This window comes from Mycetomoellerius zeteki, unplaced genomic scaffold (genome assembly GCF_001594055.1).
Source record: "Mycetomoellerius zeteki isolate Tzet28-1 unplaced genomic scaffold, Tzet1.0 scaffold35, whole genome shotgun sequence".
NCBI lineage: Eukaryota > Metazoa > Arthropoda > Insecta > Hymenoptera > Formicidae > Mycetomoellerius > Mycetomoellerius zeteki.
The window spans coordinates 1,875,729-1,900,718 of NW_017257338.1; the positions used below are offsets into that span (position 1 = coordinate 1,875,729).

The window sequence follows — 24,990 nt, forward strand, 5'->3', positions numbered from 1 at the left end:
TTGCCGGTATAAATACGACAGGAAATACGAGTCCGTTCCCATTTTTGTGCTGCCAGGCGCACCTCCCTTCGTTCCTTAACTTCGAGTGTTTCGTCGTGATTAAGGACTCTTGACGGTAAATGGAGCTTGGTGTGAGCTTTTCTTGCCGCTAATAATTTCTTTCTTCTCCATCATATTAAGCCCTTTGATTATTCCATAAAATAATAGCTTCCCATAAAAAAGCAAATAAAAAAAAGAACATAATTTTTTTAAAGAATTCAGATTATAGATAGATAATTTATCTTAAATTTTATTTCCTGTTTAAAATTTTATTAAATATTGAAAAATGTATGAAATATTTTATATACTTTTTAATATTTTAATTATTTCAATTTTGGTTTTACTTGAATTTCTTAATTGTAAATGATTATGTGTTAACGTGCCATATTTGGCGTTAAATTTCCGGTTATGGGAATGCAAGTCTTGGCTGGTGCGAACAGATGCGAAATCGAAACGTGTCGTATGCGTTATCGTCGCCAGGAAGTTCTCCGACAATGTTCCTATCAGGCGAACACGCGCATCGCTCTGGTCTGCACGTTACCGCGTCTGGAGTCTCGACGAGGGGACGACGACGACCGGCGTCGGCGTCGCGAGATAATGTCACATTCGGGCGCCGGCTCAGCTCTCTCGCACATTCGATTCTCTGTCGCACCGGCGTGAAACTCGCGCGGTTGAAATTACCGGAGGAGATTGGCGCCGGCCATGTACGGCGGTCAGGAAATTAAATGCTGTCCGGTAACATTGTTTCCGACGAAAAAAAAAAGAAACAGGATGACGATGGTGGTCGTGATAGAGCCGCCTTATTTTAGCCACATCGGATATTCGATCGAAATGCGCGAGTTTAATAATATTTGAACGATCAAGTGCCGTTAGTAACTCAAAATTTCTAACATTTTAAGAAAAAATTGGTGAAGAGAATAATATAATAATAACTTCACTGACATGCGGTAGAAAGAAAATAGAACAATAAAGCAAGATGCAAATAGGTAAAGAAATAGTAAAAGGTGAGACATCAGCAATCAGGCAATATTTTTAGCAGAAATAGTAATTTAAATATTAAAAATTGCGAATAAAATTTCTGCGATACTCAGCACTTATTTGATAGCAAAATTTCACTTAATAGTTTGACAAATAAAGATTAATGATTTAAAATAATTTTATATCAGAAATTGAATAGCAGTTCAGGTGAAACTGAAACATTTCACTTTAACATTTTAATTTATAAAATCGAAGCTATGCTTGTTTCAATATATACTTTGCTATTTTTTTTTTTTTTAGTATGACTAAGAGACGATGAAACAAAAAGGTTCCGCGATGTGGCTACGAACGCGCGCATCATTGCGCATTAATGCGCTGGCGAGAGTGCATTGTGCATTATACAGCGTGACATTGTGTCCTCGTTAACAATGGCTAGGTGTGGTACCGGTTGGGTTCTCGATTTGGCAGGTCGTTTTTGTGAAGCTATCAGGTGATGTCCGTCTCCACCATCGCAATTTCATGTCGATTCACTTTTCTCATCATTTATATGCTCTATGGTTTGTTGAATCTTTCTCATTGCATTTTCAATTATTGATTATGTTATATTCGATAGTTTTAATTTGTACAGGGATTTAATATTAAAATGACAATTTACGTAAATTTTATTTGTTGTCATTTTAATCGTTGTAATACTCAGAATTATTGCTACATATATGTTAAATGATTTTACGTAATTCGAATAGAGTTATATGTATAGCGAGATTAATGAGAGATATTTGTTACTTTCACTGTTTTACGAAATATATTTTCAATATTCTTTATGGATCTGATTAAATACTCTCTCTATTGAATAAGTAATTCCCGTAAGATAATGCCGACACTATTTAAACAAACCATTCTTGAACCTTTGATGTCGGTGATTTTCTCTCTCATTCTCTCTTTCTCTCTCTCATAAATCTTTAAACATTTATAAATTGATCACATTGTCTAGTAATATTTTTCGTGCTATTCGCATTCGAATATTTAGGCGTACTTAATTCTCTGTGAGAGCGATTAAATCTTTGGCAATAGCGATAATCGTCTGAAAATAACGGTACTTTTCGAGCGTTGGAGTTTGTTTCTTCATGCCCAGAGAAATTTAAAATGCAGATTCCTCGTTTAAGAGGTCCGTCGTCTTCTACGAGATATTTTGCCAATTAATTTTATTATCCCTAGCCGACATAAACGCACATTTCTATTTCCATCACGGATTGTAAAAGTGTGAAATTGTAGGTTAAAAGGGGGGGTAAATATATAATATTTAAAATAAATATACAGTGTACCATCTGATTGTATAAAATGGATATGTTAATCGCACAATCTTCGACCGATGTCATAAAATTCTATCGATTGTCTTTTCATTTTCATTTTTTAACATTGGGCAAAAATTTGTTGCGCAATCTAAATAATTTCTAGGTGAGTACAGCTTAGATTGACTAATTAAATATTGAGGCAGACAAGTATAATAATTATTATTTAATAATTATTATTTAATATTAATAAAGCATACTGACTATATGTAAAAAGTTCTGCTTAAGAAACAGCGATACAATACGATTCTTATTTTATCAATAAAAAGGAATAGTTTATCTAGTGTGGATTTGCCATTGTTTCTGTTGATTTAGTTGTGGAGGAGAAACAATCTTGTCATTGCTTCCATCTCCACATTATGTGACTCAATTTTCTGTGAGGACGAAGATGTACGTACAATATTTTATATGTATATATGTATATATGCGTGTGTGTATGAAGATGTCTTTTTAGTCATACTTTATGCATATTTAGAGCAAACAGTCGCTGGATGAAACACCGAGACGCACTTTTCCCAGCCTTTTGCTGTTTTCTTCATCTTTTGTCTCCCGAGTCGTCCATTTTATTCACGAACCTTGCTTTGCATTTAAACACGCGGTTCACTTAATTTATACGGAGCAGACCGGTACTTAGAGGTGCTTACATACATATAACAGACAGGCCCATCCAGCTGGTAGAGACAACGGTATGAATAGCCAGTAACCGCGCCGCGCGATGTCAAAACTTTCTTCGTTAAAGGCAAGCACCTCGTTATTGTTTCAAGGGAACGATACGATTCGTAGTTGAATGTGAGCAGACTGAAAATTCGTTTCCCAAGTGAATAGAGAATTTCACCATGTAACGAAGATATATATCAAATATTTTCTTGAAAGATATAATAATTGTAATTGTATGGTATCTTTCGATTGTGAAAGAGAACTTTTCGTCTTTCATCATTATTGTCATTAATAACATTTCTACTTTCGTATAATAAATATGAAAAGCTCTTTGGCTTTGTTCCGACCATTTTGGAACGAAATGTCGGGAATGCTTTGCATGTTCTCGACATTTTAGCAGGAAGGTAAACCGCACCGAGGGTGATACACAGAATAGGTACACCAGGAATATCGCCGGGGATACCCGAGGAAAGGCTTTGCTTTTTGAGGGTTTGTGTGCGGGGTAAGAGGAGAGGAAGGGTTTCATCGTGTTGCTTACTACGTTCTCGCATTGTCTCGACTGGGTTTTACGAGGTGACGGAAACCGTGGCATGGAGACCGGCATTAAGAAAAGGGTAACGAAGGAGGGGCCAAGCAAGCAGAGAATGTCTGGTGTCGGCTGGCAAGGAGGAGCAAGTTTACATTTACCCACTAATTTTATGAGGTTAGTTAACTCCCGTAAGAAGCTTACGGACAGACTTATATACGAACTTAGTAATTTTATAATTTAAACGAGAATTCTTCATAGTCGTGCTCGAGTTTTGTCGTGGGTGAGTGCTTTTCTTTGTTTCCGACGACTCTATCACTGTTCGCCATTTTCTTGTATCCCTAATACAAGTTTTCTCTTTTGCCCTGATTCTTCCGCAAATCTCGTTCAAGATTTACCTCACGACGAGTAGCTCTAGGCATTTCGTTGTTTTATCATTCGCCATCTCCATTCAGTTTGACATGATAAAAGCTTGCGCCTACTAGTCGATGAACCCGAAATTGCTTTTATTTCTCATCAACAGAGAAGCTCCCTGCGGCATCTATAAGTTTTGATTGCGCAATAATGAAAAATAATATTTGCGAGTTTAATAATTGACGTTACAGACGCGATTATATTAATTGCAATTTATTTTTCATATTGTCATATTTATGACAATAAAATACTACGAATAAAATAGCTGTGAACTGTCATTATGATTACAGGAGAAACTATTGTAATTACTCCTTTGCCGATGTAATTTATTATTAGGATCAATATCAATGTGAAAGGGTAACTAACATTCAACTTTAATGTACTCACGTTAAACTTGATCGTAATCAATGTGCACCGCGAACTTCGGTAGATCAATCGTAGAGGCTACCCTTTCGGTGGTGGTGCCTTCTACCAAGTTCCTCTCGACATCTTCGGCGCTCATTAGACGTAACCGAGTTAATTCTCTCGTGAGATGTACGTCTCACCTCGACGGCGAATTTCCATGCAAATTCATCGGGACGGGCGTTTCGCAGTAAAATTTCAAGGGTTTGCCCCCGTCGCGCAATCCGACCCTTTACCTCCTCCTCTATTTCCATCTTTTCACTCCCTTCCTCCTCTTCCTGTATTACCACCACTTTCTCTCTACAGGAGCCACTTCCCTTCCGAAACTTTACGAACTCTCCGTTCGTTCGACTCAGCTTCTCTACTGGGAATTAACCGGGCAACATCCTATTAGCAATAAAGCGTGCCACTGTACGTAGTTGTCTCACTCCGATTCACCCGTGTCTCCCGTAGATGGGACTCCCCGCATCCTCGCGAATTTCCTGCCTTATTTCTCCACGTATTTCTAATTTTCGTCGGTGAACTTCCTCTTTTGTACCGATTTAAAGTTTGTCACGGAATCGGTTTTCTTTGCATCATTGAAAGATGCGAGGTACGCTTACGCATATTTTATTAAAGTTGATTATATCGAAATACAACACACACACACGCACGCGCACGCGCACGCACACGCACACGCACACACACACACACAAACTAAATACGAGAAGAAAATACAATATATTTTTTTTATTTTATTATTGTAGTTTGGTTTGTTATTCCTGTGTGTCAGCATGATGATTACTTTCATTTTTGTTCGCGCTTTTTTGTATGCGTTAACACGCTTTTTTTTATTTTGTTGTTGGATTAATATTTCTCTATATGTTTTTCTCCCGCAGTTTATATTTTCTTGTCGTGACATTAACGTCATTGGATTTTGCATTTTCAAGGACAGTCGGCAATTTGCGAGGTGGTTTACAACTCTTAATCCTAGTTCTTTCACGGTGGCATTAGGCTCTATAACGAGGCATTGTCGCCGCCCTACCACAGTTCCAAGACCGGGCTTCGAAACTTTCCGAGACATTAAGGACACGAAGGAACGATAAAGCGCGCGAATTATGTCGCAATTATGCAAAGCGAAATACTGAGGCAACGGCCAACATTTGCTTCGGTCGTTAAAGCTTTTTCGCGAAACTTTCCGGCGAAACTTCATACGAGCAGCAAACTCGAAAGCAGGTGACTGACATTTACAGCGCCTTTAACGAGTGCAATTATCAAGATAATTAGAAATTAATCCTTCGATCTTCACAGCTTTAAATCTTGTCTGTATGCTTTTTACTCCTTTCTAAATTACATCTGTAATATCAATATGAAATATATTACGAGAGAAGCATTGCCTGAAGAAAATCTAATTAATTGTGAATAATTGATAATCACTAACGATGCAATTAACTTTAATTGCTTTCAAAGAAATTTTTTAAAGCAATTTATATGATTTATTTATGTAGAAAGAAATTCAATTTCAATCTTAAGGTTTATTCGGTTCCATTAATGCCGCGAAGATCACCAGCTTTGAGGCTTCTCGCACTTCATAATCGTTCTGTGGAGCTTTTCTCTCAAGCCCTCCTTGCCTCGGGCTTCGCAATTTCTCTCACGATGCGCAGAGGTTTCTTGGCATTCGTAAACAGTTCTTATTTACGAGAACGCAGTCATTTTTGCGGCCCTCAAAGTGGGGCTATTCGCATGTAAATCGCTTCCTCCTGCTGCTGCTGCGGCGCAAGACAGTCAGCGAGAGAGATATGCAAATATCGCTAATTACTGGTAGCGGCAGGATTACACGACGTCTTTCTCTCCCTTTTGCACATCTTTTTCTTCATCGAAGGAGAGGAGCTCTTATCTTTGTTCCCGCGCGTCTATTCTCGCTTGAATCTCAACATTTACGAGCGATCATACATGCAGCATTATTCATTTAATCGTATGGAATGTATTAATTTATCTGATATTCACGGATTATTTTATAAGAAAATGAAATATACATGAGGTTGCTCACATATTTTTTTAACATTATAAACTTTGGTTTAAATCTACTTGAAGCTTTATGCATTACTATTTTGTATTACAAAGTTATATTAATTGTTAATATTTGTCACAAAAAGTAACTTACGCATATTTTTTGTCATTGCAATTCGCTTTTTATGTTGTTTTATTTATGGCAAGAACAAACTGCGCGGAAGGCTCTTGCGTCGCATAGAATGAAATCTCATGAGTGAGTAGATGAGGAAGTCCTCCTTAGTTCACCTCGTTCCGTCGAATAGTTAGTGTAGAAGATATGCAAATTTCGACAATTACTGGTAGCGAGATTACACGATTTGCTCCGCTCTTTCCCAAAAAAAAACGTCCAAATTCTCTGCCTATAACCCTCCATTGCTCGAGCCTTCATTTTTAGGAGGATTCGCCTACCTTGACACCTCTTCAAGCGACACATTTGCCATCGTCTCCGTGTCTTCCGAGTTTCTCCTTCCTGACCAGATAACCAAGACCTTGTAACGAGCAGCCATGAAGCGCGAAATGCCTCCTTCCCTCGTTGGTAGTCAGAGAGCAAGGAAGAAGATTATCCTTCTTCCTGGTTCGCTGCCTCCAACGACAAAGGCATCCCTTGAGGTCGGAGGTGCCGACTGATAAGAGCTTGGAATTACGCTCTATCGTAGCTGACTACTGGCCGAAAAGCGCGGACTGCTGATAGACCGAGATGCTCTCCCATGGGATAAGGGAGCACTCAGGAGAGAGAGAGAGAGAGAGGGAGAGAGAGAGAAACAAACGCTGGTTCCTCTAAGGATAGGCGATGCTAGCTTAACGATTCTACGGGAGAATTAGAGGGCTGACGAGGATTAGTGATGAGAGACAAAACTGCCGCGGCTGCTTCTCCCTGTTTCTGGTCCATATATCAGCACATATCTGCTCTCTGGATGGGTTCGTATCATAACAGACGAACTGCATCACTCTAAACGCGATTAGCATGGACATAGTTTGAATTACAATACCATGTAAATTATAAATCTCTAGCAAAAAATATAAATCAATAGAGTTTACAAAACATCCACGAATATACTTATTATGGTTAAATTTTTTTGATATTACGAGAATTTTCATATTAATTCCAAATTATTACAGTTGTTAATAATTACTTAATTTTTTATTTTATTTTCTTGTTTGTATTTAATATAATTATAAACTAATGTTTAACTTTAAAGGAAAAGAATAATTTAAAGAATATTTCACATTGTTCAAATACTTGAAACTTCTAAATCGGGGATAGAACCCTCTGGGTGGTCGTGTTTTCTCATTAATTTTTAGTATCGCGGGGATAGAACAGAATCTAACGGGAGAAAAACATGCCATTTTACTAGTTTAGATTATGGAGCAAGATCTATGATAAATGGCATGAGAGTACGATGGGCGTGCTGCTTCATTTTTGTCCTTTCCGTTTCATTTCTTGGCCTACGTTCGTCGGAACGTCTAATAGATAAAATTGTATCTTGCTACGCGATCTACGAGGCACCACGCGGCATGAGGGTGGAGAACGGTTATTACGAGATTATATTACGTCGAGATCTCGTTGAAATCGTTTTGCTACGATCCACCCCTTGATTATATCATAGTTGAGGGGATCGTCCAACAATTATTACTTCCTGAATTGCTTTCAGCGCTACTGACCATCAACCAACTTTCTTTGCTTTCGCTAATAAATCCTTTCTAATAAATACTATCGATAATGTACTACAAGCACACGTTTTATGCGATATTTTCTTTTTCCATGATGTTTCAAGGTGGCGAGCGGAGAATGTTTCGCAAAGAAGAAAATTCTTCCTACGTGTCCGCGCGACAATAAGACCCACGTGCGTCAGTATTACCATCGAAGAAATGAAATGGCGTGGATCGTAGGCGGAACAGCCGTTATTACGAAGTCGTAATGAGAGGGGGTCCAGCGGGGGTTATTTTTAGATATAGTAGAAGACGAGCCATACGGTCAGAGATCGCGTCGAATTAGGAGGGACTATTTTCATTACATGCTTTTAGCCCCCTCGATGTCTCACGAATGAGGCGAGGGGGTAAATAACCCGGGAAACGTAAGAGATATTTTCCGCTCTTACGGTCGACCGACCGAGAATGGCTTACCTACATTTATCCTGCTATTTTACTTCTATTATATCATGAGTTCGGCGAGTAAGCGAGAGTGCACAAACGAGAGACGTTGGGAACAAAGGAACTCTTGGCAAGAGGCAATAGCGAATGTTTCCTCGCGTTCTTACCAGCGGAAAAGCAGCGATAGAAGCTTTTAGTCTAATCCTTTCATATTTAACCCTTCGACGAGTTATACGTAAAAGGAAAATTAACCTGGATATACTTTATAAAGTGTGTGTTACTTATGAAGAAAATAAAATGTAGGATTGTTACGTACTAAAAAAGAAAGAGCTCACATGAAAAGATTGAAAAAAAAAGATTGAGTCATTCTTACATTATAATTTCTGATTATTCCTAATATATTTAATAATTATAATATTTAATAATTATATTTTTTATCTTTTTCAGGTAAGTCCTGGAGAGATGTTTCTTGATTGTAAAGGGATAAAATCAACGGATATCTAAACTTTTTGTCATAGCGCAGTAAGTACATAATAATAATAATAAAAGAAGTCCAAAAGGGTACCTCTCCCCCAAAAATGTAATTATTTCACAGAAAACCGTAAACATATTGGATGTCGAGTCCTCAAGGAACATCATGTGCATGTTTTATTCGCGAAATATATTCTCGGTATATCATCCAGCTGTTGCCGCGTTGTCGTAAGGTCGCACTACATTCTTTGCTCTTTTTCTCCATTGTACTTTTCGACCTCATCGTCTCCGCTTGGCGGCTCCGGTCCGCATCTCTCCCGCGTCTGCGTGTTTCGAGTTATACTCGATCCTACTAGCTTTTATTATAGCGTGCATCCACAGATATCGCGGAGTGTCGCGGGCTTGAGTCGTGCGCCGCTGTCGCGGTAAATCATCCACGGGCAATCAGGCTCCCTTTGTGCTGTCGGAGGGCCGTTTGAGGATCCTGCGTTCCATATCCTTATCCGCTTAGCCGGGCAATATGTGAGGATATACGCCGGTAGCCCGTTTCCTTTGTTAGATCTCATTCGGAGGGGTCTGTCGGGGGTGGCCGAGGATGGTCCAGCGTTCTCGTATCGTCCTGTGCTTTCTTCGCCGCTTATCCGTTTACATGCGTTTGCGTTTCGCGTAATCCGCTTTCGATATGCTTCGTCCAATATCGATATTTGAGATTTATGAGACGCGAACGTAGATAAAGCTGCAGTGCGTAAAATATTGAGCGATACTTGAAGTGTGAGTTTATCTTCTTTTGTTCTTTTTAGATACGAAAGATCTATAAATGCGGAACCACAGGACAGTGTAATGTAAAATATAACCGAGACATTGCCACCGTGTCACCCGATGTATATTTACACTAAAAAAAGTATATACAGCATGAAAGGATACAAAATTTTTCTTGGTTTATATGATTTATTTGATTTATATATGTCTTTGACTAATAATTGGATGATTGTAATTATTAATAGTGTTCTGAAAAATATTCGTTGAATATAAAAGCGAATTTTAAAATTTTCGAAAGATTTGTGGAACTAACTAATAAAAAAGATATCCCGTATACAACAATCGTGACAATCGGTAGAGTTGAAACGTTGATGGAGTGCATAATAATACGGCGAATTGTGCGGGGAACAAACAAAGTCACACTCACTTTCCGTTATTTGATATTTTGTCGCATTTTCCTGACACGTTGTCACGCCTATCTTATTTCTAGTTACATGGGCGTACTTCGTGATTAATCAGTCTACCTCGTCAGCCGGTTGTTGACCTACGCGAGTTCGCCGACGTGCATTTGCATTTCCAATTTTTGCGTTTATTGGCGAAACCAGATATCGAGTTTACACTCGCTGACGTTGGCGTCGTTATTCGCGCCGAACGAGAAACCTGCAATGTGAGAGAATGTGACTCTGAAAGTATACTAACTTATTTTTTTGTTACACATACTGAATATAGAGAGCGGGATGTGGAAAGATTATGATCAGTGATTATATTACCTTTTTATTATACTTATATACATGTATATATACTTGTAGTTCTCCATCATAAATTGTTCTTATTACAAGTACAGGTTAATGAGTTCTTTGGAAGAAGTTGTAAATAACTTTTAAGAATCAAAACTTTGACTTTCTCTCGAAAAATAAAAATTATAGACGCTTAATCAACATCCTTTAAATACATTATACCGAATCCGGTACAATCACGAACGTAATGCGAAGAAATTCAAGACGCATCGCGAATTGGTCTTTGAAGTGCAGTGGCGAAGAGAGGACTCGTAAGAAATTTTCTCCGGTCCGCCCTCATTTCGCCCGACGACGGGGGGGATAAGGGGGGCAGGCACCGAGGTCTGTGACCTTAAAAGTTGTCGGTACAGGCGTCGTTGCGGTGCTGAGAGGAGCGAGGAAGCAAAGAAAGAGAGGGAATGATAGATCGGTGTGAGATGGGAGGGCGCTCGAAAAAGAGAGCGAGAGAGAGAGAGAGAGGGAGAGGGGGGAGACAAGCTCGTTTATTTTATCGTACACAACCGCGCGAGTATCAACCACACCTAGCCGGCTGTTCGTTCTCCCGTACGGACGCGATCTGTCAGGTAGTCCGTGATACATGGACATGTGCACATAATAATATCGCGTGGCAGCCCGCGAGATAGTCGGCGTGGGTCGACAGACAGGGAGTGCCACTTCGAACAAACCGCATCAGGTCTTTTTCGCTTCTCTTTCACTCGCGCTGTTCCGCGATGAACACGAAGACTCGCTGCCTCTCGTGGCCGCGAATACCTCTTCCTCCTTATCCGACCTTCCGTATCTCTTGTACTTGATTACTTGTGACGCGAACTACATTCGTATCAAAGCCTGTTGAGTCGACTTTGCGACACGGTGTGATAACACGTCGAGATTACAAACATTTCAAAAAGCTAGCTCATTGCAGTCATAAAAGAACCGTTCCGTTGTAGAGGCAATATTCTATAATATTATCTATGTGATTTATCGATGTCGATATTGGTATCTCGTTCCGGGATATTGAATCGGTTGTTCCACTTTTCGCGAAGCTACCGACTTTCTCATTCTTTTGTCGTTCGTGTCTCAATGTAATTGGCAAAAACAAATGGCAAGTTTAGAAGCGCAGTAGCAAAGTGAGAATTTATATTTGAAGGACGCATTAATGCCTTTGAGAAATTTACGTCACGTTGACAACCGTCTCCATCTGAGACACGTAAAAACTGCGAGACGGGATGTAGAATCATTGGTTAATAAATGTCGTGTTGCTAACTTGCCGGACCAATGATTATCGTTTGTGTCGTGCCATTTTATGGCTGTACGAAGTCGCACTAGTTGGACTTTGTACCGAGTGTGTAATTACAAGCAGAAGCTCGTAAAATTGTCGACGCTGCTTTTAGGATGCCGTGGGGAATGCATCTCGTAATCCCTATAGTTCGTCCGTGTATGACTTCTGCGACGAAGTTAGTAACGACTAACAAGATAATATTGGTATTATTTATGAGACATATTAGTGTTCCTCGATTAATTAATTTTTATCTTTGGTACGCGTTTCTATTTGTGCACAATGGCAATGTAAAGTGTAAATTGCGAAGAGTTAGAGTGGTTTGTTGTGAGATACAGGTTGAGAGCTTAGAACTGGTAACCAAAGGATAAAGGTCGAGAAAGAGCTTACGTAGATACAAACGTAATCTACAATTATGATATGTATTTTGATTTGGATTCGAGGGTCTAGTAATTAAACCGAGAGATTAATCGATACAATCCTAAATTCTAGCTGAATAGGATATTTGCAAATAAGATAAATTCATTCTCATTGAACATTTATTTAAGTGACATATACACAATTTTTAATTAATCATAGAAAATTTGCTATATTAATGGTTGGACCGTTTTAATGTCAATCAATACTACGGTAATCGCGTCAATAGACGGAAGATTAATGAATCTGTTGAAAGCGTTCTCACGAGAATAAAATTCCAGTAGATTTCTTTTTCGCCGTTATTAGCCCACCTGCGTTGGAACAATCGTGGGCGAGTATCCAGCGATATGATATTGCAGACTTCCTCGTCACGCGATCGCGAGCCGCTGGTATCCTGACTGCTAGGACACGGTTAAAATAATTTACCACGACAGTCCTGCGTATTATGGATAAATTTATGCGAGTGTAAGTTTTGATCGAATTTTATCTTGTCGATCGGTGTCAATAGATTTGATCGTGCAAATACAGTAAATTAGTCGACGTATTTACAACTGACCAGTTATATCGATACCGCTATTTCACAAAATCGAGAGATTATTAATTCTTTTGTGTACTCTGTTATTTATGCATATGCTGCAAGTTCTTGAAAACTTTATGCATTTAAAAATTTTATGTCGCGTCGACCATGTGGAATTTTCCCTTTTCCACCAACAACCTGGGTCTTTATGCTTCAACGCAGATTTTTATATTGTTCTGGACTGTATAAAAACCTGAAAAATTTCCTGCATATTTATGTAAGCATTAATAATGAGATTTTTATTAACATACATTGTTAAAAATATCATGAAATTTAATGTACTTTTAAATTATTAACACAAGTTGAATTTCATTTCATGACATTACGTGTAATTACATTATATTAAATTTAATGTATTTATAACTGAAAAGTATATTTGTGCACATAAAATTTAATATGCTTTTCATAAAATTTTATGAAATTTAATGCACACGTTCATTACATTTAAGATTGTAATTTACAATTAATTTTCAATTAAACCATTCATTACTTTTCAGTTACCTCATAACCATAAGCTTTCGTTACATGTTACTTAAATTCATTCCGAAATTTCTGACAGTGTATTAGAAATCGTATAGTATTTCACTTATTTTTTATATATTTAAATTTATATCTACTAGAATTTACAATCAAAATATCGATTGTGTTTTCAAAGTTTGACTTGGCGGTGTTAAAGAATATCAAGAGTTAAAAAAATATCAAAAGAACTCGTACTTTCCTGTACGTATTACTATCCAATATTAGTAGTTAACTTATTGAAATGGATTAATTTTTCTTATATAGAATTGCTAAAATATTTCTCTTCCTCTCTTCCTTTGTTGTAAAACTTATTAATTCCCGTAAAAATAAATTATCCAATAGTGTTTATATAATTTCGTGGAAAAACATCTATTTTATATCGTAGATTATCGCTTTTTCATATATAAAATATCAATTGTATTATTCGATTATCTACAAGCTAAATATTCCGATACTCGAGTCTCAAATTAAATTTGATATATATTTACTCGTGAGTTCCGTTTTACACGAACATCGATTATTATTAGTCGCATACACTGGTGTTTCATCTTTATCGCAAGATAAATGCGCCACTTCCGCGCCGACGAGCTAAAAATGCTTTTTCCGCTGGTGAACATTCGATAAAGCGCAACCACTACCGCGCTCGCTTAATTAAGGATAGAAACATTTATTCCACTTCCTCGTTCTGTGCAATGCCGCTCGTGCCGGTTGGACGGTCTCGGTCCTCCTCGTTGCGCATTCCAGCTTTTCTCGATTGCAAACGGGGCAGTCGTATCGATCGCCGTCGTGCTGATCAACAAAATGGATCGTAATCTGGTTTGCTTCTGGATCCGCGCGAGGAGAGGCGAGACGAAAAACAGGAATAAGGAGCGAAGAGACCAGTTTCGTGCGTTTGCTTTACCTCCGTCTGGTATCGCTTGAAACTCTCGCATTACCTCCTCGTTTCCTCCTCCTACTTTCTCGTGTTGTCTCGAAAATGTATCGCTGATTATCTTGATTTCTTTCGTGTTTCGTTGTTTTGGTACTCCTTAATTATCCGTCGTATCGTTTGTACTGAAAACAACAAATAGGAATGCCAATCGAATAAGCCTTGTCTTTCAGAAAATAATTTAATTAATTCACGGAACATTCCGAGTTCAAAATGCTTTCCATTTGATGAGACAAATTGACATCAGTATCGTTCTGTCTTTTGTTACTCACGGAACGTTAAGAAGACAGAACGGTATTTCTGTCGACTTGTGTCATTAAATAGAAAAAAAACTTCATGTATTTTTATGCGTTTCATTATGCAGTTATTATTCTTTCGAATATAAACTACATCGTAATTCCTTACGAGATAAAATCTACGAGCTCTCACACGTGTTCATAATGTAAAATGAAATTTATTTTGAAGAATATGTATGAGATTATAAACAATACACAGTCAGTTTATCCATTACTGCAGTTAATTCAAATAAAGTAGCTACGTCATCGCAATCTTCTCACATTGCAGATATAAAGATCTTGCGAGTTGATTAAAAAATTTTCAAGATTGACTTATCCGATTTATAATACTAACGAGCGTGTTTCGCTTCTACCTCGCGTTGTTAGTTTTTTTTTTAACTTCTGACATAATCTTCTGACGTAAAGTCGCAAAGTAAGCTGTAATAACCTACGAGTAACGCGATACGTGTTCTAAAAGAGTATCTAAATATAATTTCCGTACGTAATATTTCACATATCAGCGATTTCAGACCTGTATCGAGTATCACGCCGCATTATCATAAAACAGTATATCGCGTATTAACATAATTAACGAATATCCATGCGGTCTGGTAGCGTCCATCGCGTCCAAAATGAGAAAATCTATTTTATTCAGGGGGTGAGTGAGGGAGAATGGAACGAGAAAGCTGTAGCACGAGGGGAAATCGCGGATGTGCGTACGTTCGGGGATATTGAATATCGAATATCGGACGTGCCCGGAGAATCGCGGAAAGATGGAATAACCGCGTGCATCGCGTTTGATATTTGCCGAATACCCGAATCGGAAATGGCGATCGAACGAGACGAGAATTCTCGGGTCGATTTTCTATTCGCCACGACCGGTCGCGATCGGCGGACATGAGCGATCGCGGCGGCGCGGGCGAGCAGATTTTGCGACCGGCGTAGCACGCGCACGCCTATTCATTTAATTGAGCTACCTACGAGAGCTCGGCAGGGAGTCGGCGATGAAGTACCGGTTGTGCAGGTACGTAGGTCCCTTCCCCCCCCTTCCCCTGACTGATTTATGATCCCGTCTCGCCAGTAATGGAACGCTCGCGAACCGGCTTGCGGAAAAGCGTCTGGTATCTGTCCACCTTAGGGAGTACCGCGCCGTGTTAATAATCGTCGATCGTTCCACCTTTCAAGTGATCTTGATGTTCGCATCGCGGAGTACTAAAAAAAAGAAGACGCTTCGAGGGGGCGTGTAAGAGAAAGCGGCAGTTTATCGACGTTATTGTTCCTCGATAGCTCTTGCTTCATAAGGGACAATTAATCCTTGAATATCGTTTTCAACGAATGTCCGGCACGTCTGATTAAACACATTGTGAAAGGGTGATTTATGTATCCTGGAAGTTTAAAAGAATCGTTTAGTGCAAGATTATCTTTACGGATATTAAATGGTTACCGTTACTTTCAATTAACCAGATTTTCCAGACTGAATTTTATGTAGATACACTGAGAAAAAAATATCTTAATTTCAAAGAAATATTTCTTCGAAATTAAGATATTTTTTTTCGCTGTAGTACATCGAGAGACATACGAATTTAATTGTAATATTTAGTCACATGTTTCTACCTCGATTCTTCCAACAATACCAACATCAGTATACAACGTTCATCTCGTCTCTCCGAATTAACTTGACGTCTTCAGATATCAGGGTGAAAGTTCATCATCTGCTCAATCCCCGTCTCTCCCCATCCCCCGTCGTCTCGCACGCAGCGTCGCGACGCGCAGACTAGAAATTCGGGGATTAGCGACGGCGTCTGTCGCGCAACCCCAAGGTTGTCGGCCGCGTATATCACGCCGCCGTTACTGCGGAGAATATGAAAATCCCGGATGAAAATGTCGCGCACCTCCGCGCCTATTCCTATGCTTTATCGCACCTTTACTCCCGTCCGCCGCGGATAATAAGTTAAATCGTAAAGCAGTTTATGCCGGATTCTCGCCTCTTAAGCGGCAGGCTTAATGCCGCGCGTCTGATCGCGCTTACCTGCATTCTCCACTCCGACAACTTCATATCCAACGGCCGAGAGACTCACATTCCACGTGCAAGGGCAGCCGGCGCACCACGCGAATTGCGAAACTTTCCGAAAGTCCGAGACTGCCGTTTCTCTCGAACCCTTATGGAATTATTACGAGGCGGCGATATTGCCGGCGACTTCGCTCGCGAAAGCGACCCGACGACGCAACGTGGTACTGCGACAAGTTCGCTCGATGAAATTAGTAATTTTTTACAAAGCCATGTATATTATACAAGTCATCATTTCCGCAAAATGATAAAACTACGATAACTTTATTTATTAAGTCTCCTTTGACGTCAAGATGAAATCATTGTTAATTAATATTATTCTGTAACATTAAAAATACTTAATATAGAATTTTTACGACCTTTCTGTTACTTTTAACTTTAGATCAAAGACTTTATCTTTCTCTTTAAACAAGTAAGTAAATAAGTTGAAGGCATTAGCTGCAACTTTTCAATTAAAGTTTCGCAGAAAAAAAAACTTTGTAAATACAACTTTAAAAAAGGTATTTCTTTTTAAATCTCTTTGTATATAAATAGATAAAGCAGTTTAATAACGGAAGAATCGACTTTACATGAAATCGTGCAGCGAGAGATTTCACAATTTTTGAAACGATGATATATCGGAACGTTGCATTTCATTGTATCCTCCTGTCTCGTAATCGTAATTTATGATAGCGCGAAAGATTCGGTGGGACCAGCGGCGACATTTCGAGCGGGTGATACATAAAGGCAGACAATCGTTAAGGACGACCGCCGCAAAGTTTACGACCTTCCCGCATCATAACTCACCAGGGGCCAATTATTGCGAGAACAATGGCTTTTTCTCTCGTTCGGCTATTACATTTCCCCGTCTTCGTCGCCCATTCCGTTTTCATCCGATGTGACATCGTTGCTGCCGACCCGGCCTTTCCATTACATCATAAATATGCGGTTTTCGCAACTATCGGAGCTACCGCATGCACCTCGTCGACTTCAAGAAATTAATATTTTATAAATATTTTATAAAAGATGCATCATATACATCGCAAAATACGAATTCGAGCTTAAGTATTTATCATTCACCAACGATATACAGAAAGAAGTTTTTGCTGAGGTATCTAAAAATTTTGCTAGATACAGATTTGAAAATAATTTTATATTATGCCAAAAGAATTTAAAATAATTATGTAGGATACTCAAGCCTTTAAAATATCAAAATATTTTGCAGTATTGATTTCATCATGCTTGAGTTTCCTATATAATTATTTTGATCAACAAAATTATTTTTAGATTTGTATATCTAATTACATTTTTTAATACTTTAGCAAAGTTGTTCTTTCCGTGTATTCATCGTTGACGAACTTGCTTCTACAATAATTTGCAAACGTTCTTTCATCGCACATTCGAAGACTAATAATCTTTATTCGGTGAGAATTTCATCTCGTCTTCTCTGCTCCTTCAATTTTCGATGTTAAATACACTGATCATTAAATTCCAATGATATATGGATGCTACGAAAGTTTGATGAAATTTGGCTTACCAGTTTGTGGATAAACGAGAATTTACATAAATCGCCCTGCATTTGCTCGAAAGCTGGATAAGTTCGTCGACTCGCTCCCATCCTCAGAAGCACCGTCAATTCCGCGCTCATATTTGACAGTAATACGAGTCGTAATTCAAGCTTCTTTAGTGCGTTCGCCGAACTCCATCCCTGTCTTCTATCTAGCATACGCAGTAAAGTTAACGCCTAAACTTAACGTCTTAGACTTTATGGTCGCGTTTACACGCGACGCTCTTGCCGCGTTACGTTCGATCGCACCTACTTTTGTTAGTTTTTTTTTCATACAAATCTTTCACATGAATTCTGTGCGCGTCGCATGTCTCGAATGTCTCCGACCTTACATACGCCCGTCGCATGACGTAGCTATATTGGCTAGATACAACGGAGACGGGCGGATGAGGTAAGTTGATTGATATAAGTCTGGCGCATGTATCCTCCTACCATGTAATCGGATGCTGTTCCATCGTGTTATATTGATATAGCAGCGTAATTTTGTTTTCAGAAATTTTCTTTAGATCTCCACGCAATATTTACTAACTTTACAAATTCAGCTGTCGCTCTATGCATCTTGTATTTCAAAACTCGAATATTATTTGTCGGATATATATTTGCTATATATTTTTAAGAAAATTACACAGAGAGAAAAGAATTTGGTATTCGTGACTATAATTGCATGATTAAAAAATTATGAGATCTATTTTTATGGTTATTACCGCTATAATATTAATAATAATAACCTTATATGTATAGTTCTCTCAAATGTAGAAAAATTGTACTATGAATTATGATAATCTGAACTATTAATATAGACTACGTTTTATACACGACTCGATTTATACTGAAGTTATAACATTGATGTTATAACTTCGGCGTAAATCAACTTGATTTAATCAAGCCGTGTAAACGTAGTCATAGTAAAATGTTAAGATACGAATGGTAAATAAAAATAATTATTTTTATATAATAAATGCAATCATCATTATAGTGAATATAACTTAACATTTTCTTAACATTCGCTAACTATTCATATGATAATAATACCAAAAAATATGATAAGGAAAAACTTAATGCATGCCATAATTATAATGATCATATTTCAATGTTGAAACTATAATGTGCGTGATAAAAACAATTATAAATTTATAGTTGACCCAAAAAATGACTATAAATTATAGTTAAATTATAGTACTTAACCATTTTTTTTCTCTCAATGTACATACATATTATTTATTTTTGAACCATACATAATATAGATAAATAAATTGAAATCTTACATAGAAAGAACAATTTTGCTAGATATCTAAAAATTTAGCTAGATACTGATCTAAAAATTATTTTGTTGTGGACTATCAAAATACTACGTAGGAATTTCAAATATTATAAGCAATGCTGCAAGAAGTTTCTAGCAACCAGTTTAAGCGTTCTATCATTATTTTGTGGTTTAATAAAATTATTTTCAGAGCTATGTGTCTAGTTAAACTTTTAGATACTTCAGTAAAACTGTCTTTTTTTGTGTATATAAAAATTTCGCGCGTGCAGAATATTGTATATAAATCTACCCTGTTTTTAGACTTAGATTTATATGAAAGACATTTGTTTTTAATAGCTTCATTTTTTAAGGGGATTCGTGCCACTCGGTTGCGGCATGAATCCCGACACAGGTTTATTAATTGCTCCAAGAAATCGATCGCGCATATTTTTTTGTCAGTGCAACCAGACCGCGACTCTTTTTCACTCTCTCTCTTTTGCGTTTTTCCTTTGCGGTCGGCGTTTTTATCATTGTACCGACCACAACACCGCGAAAGCTGCGACGTCGGGATACACCGCGTTGGTTCTTCTATCTTTAGATTACAAGCCGTAAAAATATTCTCAAGGATTCTTGGAGGCCCTCCCGCGAGAGCAAAGGCGGCCGACGAGGCTTTTTCATTTCATGCTCTGCCCTAAATAGCTTCTCAGTGCCAGGACGGTGTCAGTTCACTGAAAAATGCATCTCGAGTGGAATTACGAGAATACAAAGTCGGTCAATGTGTCGACGACACTAGCGTTTGCATTAATTTATATCGCGATAAATCTGAATTATGTGTTATTAACATTCTGACGAATGAAGTATATGATAATAATAGTGCAAAAATTAATAAACGAAGTAAATCAAATAAAGATGAAAAGAAGAGTTATTTCAAAGTTTAATTTGAAAGAAATCTCATTAAAATTAGAGCTAATTTTGTGAATAGAAAGAACAGGGGATAATGCTTGTAATTACTATAATATGTGACTAATAATGTAAAAATCAATTCAAGGATATCGAAGATATCTTTTTTATGTGTAAGAAAATTAAATAGAATTAAGCGTTTATTTATTATACATGAGGTAAGATCGAGATTACGTAACATGTTGGATAATGTATATTTCTAGAGAACCGTAAGAGATCTTTGTTTGTCGCGGAAGAGACACGCATCGTTTAGTTACAAGATAAAATCGCCGTATATACACCCTGTCGAAATTACAGATTCTCTGATCGTTCTGGTTACCGAGCTTCGACGATCGTGACTCGTTTGCGGATCGCAGAGAACGCGGGAGGATCTATTATGCTTGAGCTAAAGGGGAAGGACGCGGCCATTATGGTAATCCCGTCCGATGGTTCACGGGGAAACTCGCCCCGTGTCTCTTCGCCAGAGATATTTATGCGCGGTGTCTTTCACTCTTCGACACGAAGCCAACTGTAATGCAGAACAAGGAAAGACGCATGTCCTTTTGCACAATCACCTTCCTTAATTTCCTCAAAGAAAACGAATGTGCTTCTGCTTTTGCATTTTAAAGTATAAGAGAGTCCATATTAGGGTCTGTAATTGAGGCACTCGCCGAATGATATAAATAAGAATCTAGAATAAACTCTGAATATGAATAAGCTCGGATGAACAAGAGAAAATAAAATTTGGAAAATATTCACAGAAAAAAAGATTTTCTCTGCCGCAGCTAATCTTAGTTTGTTATAATATATTTGCTGCCGTAACTATAAATTTATTAACTACAGCGAAATGGTTTGCTGTTGCTGCTATAATATAGATATCACATCTAAGACATTAGCTATAATACCTATATTTTAGCTGTCCATATTTTACATCTGCCATTTAGTTACCACATGCAGTTTTTAGTTACGACAGCTACATTTTTTTTCCGTGTTATAATTTAATAGTAAATGAAAATAGAATAATTAATCTCTCTCGTTATACAATGCAGACAAATGTTTTTAGATTGTATGTTACTTACACTTTTTGCACTCAGCAATTTTCACTTTCTTTTTTTTAACGCCCGAATATATATTTATCTCGCTTTAAGTGCAAACATTTTTGAGAATTTCAGACCTCTCAATGCGCGATATTCCTGCCCCTTTGCTTTCAAGTTAAGATAACTCTTAATTTCAAGGTATTGATGTCAGAAGCACACATCAAAGCATATATGTCTCTGCAACCTTGTGCTCGCTGTCTTCTCTTTTGCTTTAGTTTTAGTCTGCTGCGCGACACCTGTCGTGATCGTATACACGAGTGTAGTCACTTACGAAATAACGCGACTTGTTGCAGAATGCAGATTCAGAAATAACCGAGAGACAAGATGTCTGCGAGAAAATTGAGAATAAATGCGGACCTCGCGTCGTCCTTAGTACTGTTTTCCTATATCCTTCCTAAGAAACGTGGAGACAAAAGTAGATAAAGTCCGACGGTCGCCATGACATACGAATTCGTACATCCCGGCAAGGTGGAAGTCTCCTTTCCTCTGAAGAAGGTGGCTGCAGACAAGAATGGAGGTGGATTTACTATGTTCTCGTAGGTGTAGCGAGTTGCGAAAATGCGCAGAATAAGGATGGATGCTGAGTCGGGCGAAAAGAAGAGCCAACAGACCGTTTCGCGTCGAAAAACGTACGACATTGACTTTTATGTGCGCAATAATGCGAGCGCACCGGCTGTCGGAATCGTACATAGCCGAAAAACGGAGGTTGGGGCTGTGTGTTGCAACTTCTCTCTGCGACTGCGTCTCTCTCTCCAAAAGGAGATATTTTTTCCAATTCCACGAAATCGTCGTCTGTACGTGAGAATTCGTAGCGTACGTTCCTACGAGTTGCACGATATTTTTTTATCGCCCGTAGTCGTTTTCTTGTGAAAGGAAATGAAAGCGAAAAGAAATCGTCGTTCAGAGCTCAGAATATTTTGTAATGAATGATAAGGCGAGATGTTTTATATTTATATGCTTTTGAGTTTACAGTGAATCGAGTCAACTTTCTTCCGTATGATTTATTTATTGCATTTGATGTGAGGAGAGTGACAGTTCGAGTTTATAATAATATTTACGTAGCAATTTACAAAGATTGTATCTCCCGCTTACTCATGCATACTTCTAAAATTAATAATTTAGAAGACAAAATTGTTATTGATTATTATAATGGGTTTTATTCGTTTCTGAAATGAAACGAATAGAAATTTTCTGTTTTATATTAAGACAATACTTTGCGTGATCTTTTTTACACGAGAATATAACCATCTATAATTTTTTAGAGTAAATTTCGCGATGTGATCGACGGATTTCCAATTTCTGTGTAATCTTTGACGTCACCTTCTTCATTCAAACTTCGAGACACTTTTACGGGCGGTGACGTTTAGCTTCTCGCGCAGCCACGAGGTCGGCTGTAGATCGGATGTGAATAATGCACGACGACCGCGACGCATAGCGTCACGAACTTTACGGGGTAGGAGGGCGAGAGGAGAGGGTGTTCTGAGGTGGAAGAAACAGGAAGGGAGAAGGTGGAATAGACTTTTTAATTCTTGCTTTACAATCGCAGAATACTTCTTGTTTAATCCGATTGATTGACAAATCGATCCGTCTTTCTCTTCTTTCCATTGCTAGCCCTCCTCCTTGTGTCTTCGTTTTTTTTCTAACATTTTTTTCTGTTCTTATCCTTCTTTTTCTTCTCACTCTTCTTTGACGATGGGGCGTATCCCGACGAATGAATATTTAATTCCTACTTATCCTTCGCAACGGCGAACAGCATAAGTGCGGATAAATAAGTCGGAGTGGAAGGAGGTAGGACCTTGCCGACACGAGCAAGATGTATTTTAATGATAATCCACAGACGACATCTGTGCTCGTGCTCGTTCCCACCTCGCTCTGCCTCCTGTTCTTCTCGCTTTTCTCGCCTCTCGCACGCACGCCACCGCCGTTGCTTTCTACATGATTTGGCGCGGACTGTGTTTACTTGACGGAAGACTCGACCGTCCGAGTGCGAATAGCGGAACTCGTTTTCGAGAATTACTTCTCTTAGGAAATCTCTTTGCGAAGATAACTTTAGCTTCAGCGCAATGGATATATTCGTCGGTGCTGTATGTGTTTAGGATCGCGAGAAGTCGAGATACAAGATCAACTTAAAGATAATTTGTATTAAGCATAATTTGACAAATTAAAACGGATATAGACTATTATACTTATTAAAGGAACGCAAAATTTATAGCGAATTCGACTTGTGCGCACTGTAACAGTGCGTTAAGATTGTCATATTCGGCAAATGAAAACTGACCCCCAGGGTAGTGCTGAATTTATATTCGGACCAACCGAATGAACGAGTTCAAGAAATGTTGCTGACGTTTCTGACAATGTAATTCGACATAGCACCAAGTGGTTCTGCACTCGCACCATGCCAGAGCAGCATTAGAGCAGAGTTAGTGCATGTGTGCCGAATTCGCCATTAGTTTTCCTGTCACTTAATCTTTCTGATTGTCTAACCTGTCTTTAATCTTTCGTTGAGTATAATCACTAAATAGTTTTGTAGCGGTAACTTTAAAAGTTATCAGTTCAGTGATTAATCATAACTAGAAAAGTACAGTTTTATCATTAGATTAAATCTAACTACGAGTTAACTAGGAAAAAATGAAAAACCGGGCCTCAGTTTGATCGATTCTTAGACTCAACTTAAAGACAAAGCTATGTAGACCATAAATGCATACTATTGTAATATTGATAATCGATGATGTCCGACCTTATCCTTACGAGTGCTTTGCATATCAACTCGGTTCATATCGATCGGGGTCTCGCTGACGATGTTTCTTGTCGTTGCCATGGCTTGTTAGAGTATGATCGTTACAGGCTCGCATTACTGGAACAATCTCGCGCGATTGGAGATTGGATTCCCAGTGAAGCAACCGTACTGTCCTTCGATTGGAAATAATGAAAAAGACTCTAGGGAATCGAACGAGAGCTCGATGGCACGAATCAGCCCTATTCTTGGCTTTGCCAGAAAAGAACTGCACAGCACCTCACATCCTTTCTTGGGGGGAATTAGAATTATTTGAGGTCAAGTTAGGAGGCTGGCCGGTCGTAATTGCACAATTTACGACGTCTGCGCGCGAGATCAATGCCCACTGATGAATGGCTCGATACTTTCTAATTAGCGATTATTGTTTATTCGCGGTCACGTTTATGAGATACGATATTTCGGACGAGCAGCAGCTAATTAATTCGTAATATTAATCTATATGTATGGCTCCCGCTGATACGCGTGCGGTTTTATACGTCAGTTAAATAACAGGTGATACGTATAATAAAGGTCTTTTCTCTCTTAACGAGGCAACCTGCTACGCACGTGCATTAAAATTAATTATTAGCACATCGTAATTCCTTTGAATATTTTACTTGTACAAACGACCTCTCATATAAGACAAACATATCATTACCGTGGAATTGTCTCTAATATTTTATATAATATATTTATTTATAGATACACATATACAGGGTGAATCAGAGTAGTTGAACCAGTTTTTTACCCTTTGAAAAAATTATCGATTACGCATCTAATTATCGACTTGACGATATAAATCGATGATGCGTGGATAATATCGTGCGAATTGCTGGTCTGAG

At 38.3% G+C, this 24,990-nt stretch overlaps 1 protein-coding gene across 3 annotated transcripts in view; it reads left to right on the forward strand.

Moving 5' to 3' along the window:
- LOC108725531 (headcase protein) overlaps nucleotides 1-24,990 on the forward strand; it is a 153,796-nt gene that overhangs the window by 108,374 nt on the left and 20,432 nt on the right. Inside the window, exon 1 of one of the 3 annotated variants that reach the window (XM_018452587.1) lies at nucleotides 8,992-9,009. The exons of the other annotated variants lie outside the window; for them this stretch is intronic. The gene's annotated coding sequence lies outside the window, so the exon portion shown is untranslated. Of the gene's footprint in view, nucleotides 1-8,991; nucleotides 9,010-24,990 lie in introns of those variants that run through there. 3 annotated transcript variants of the gene reach the window in all.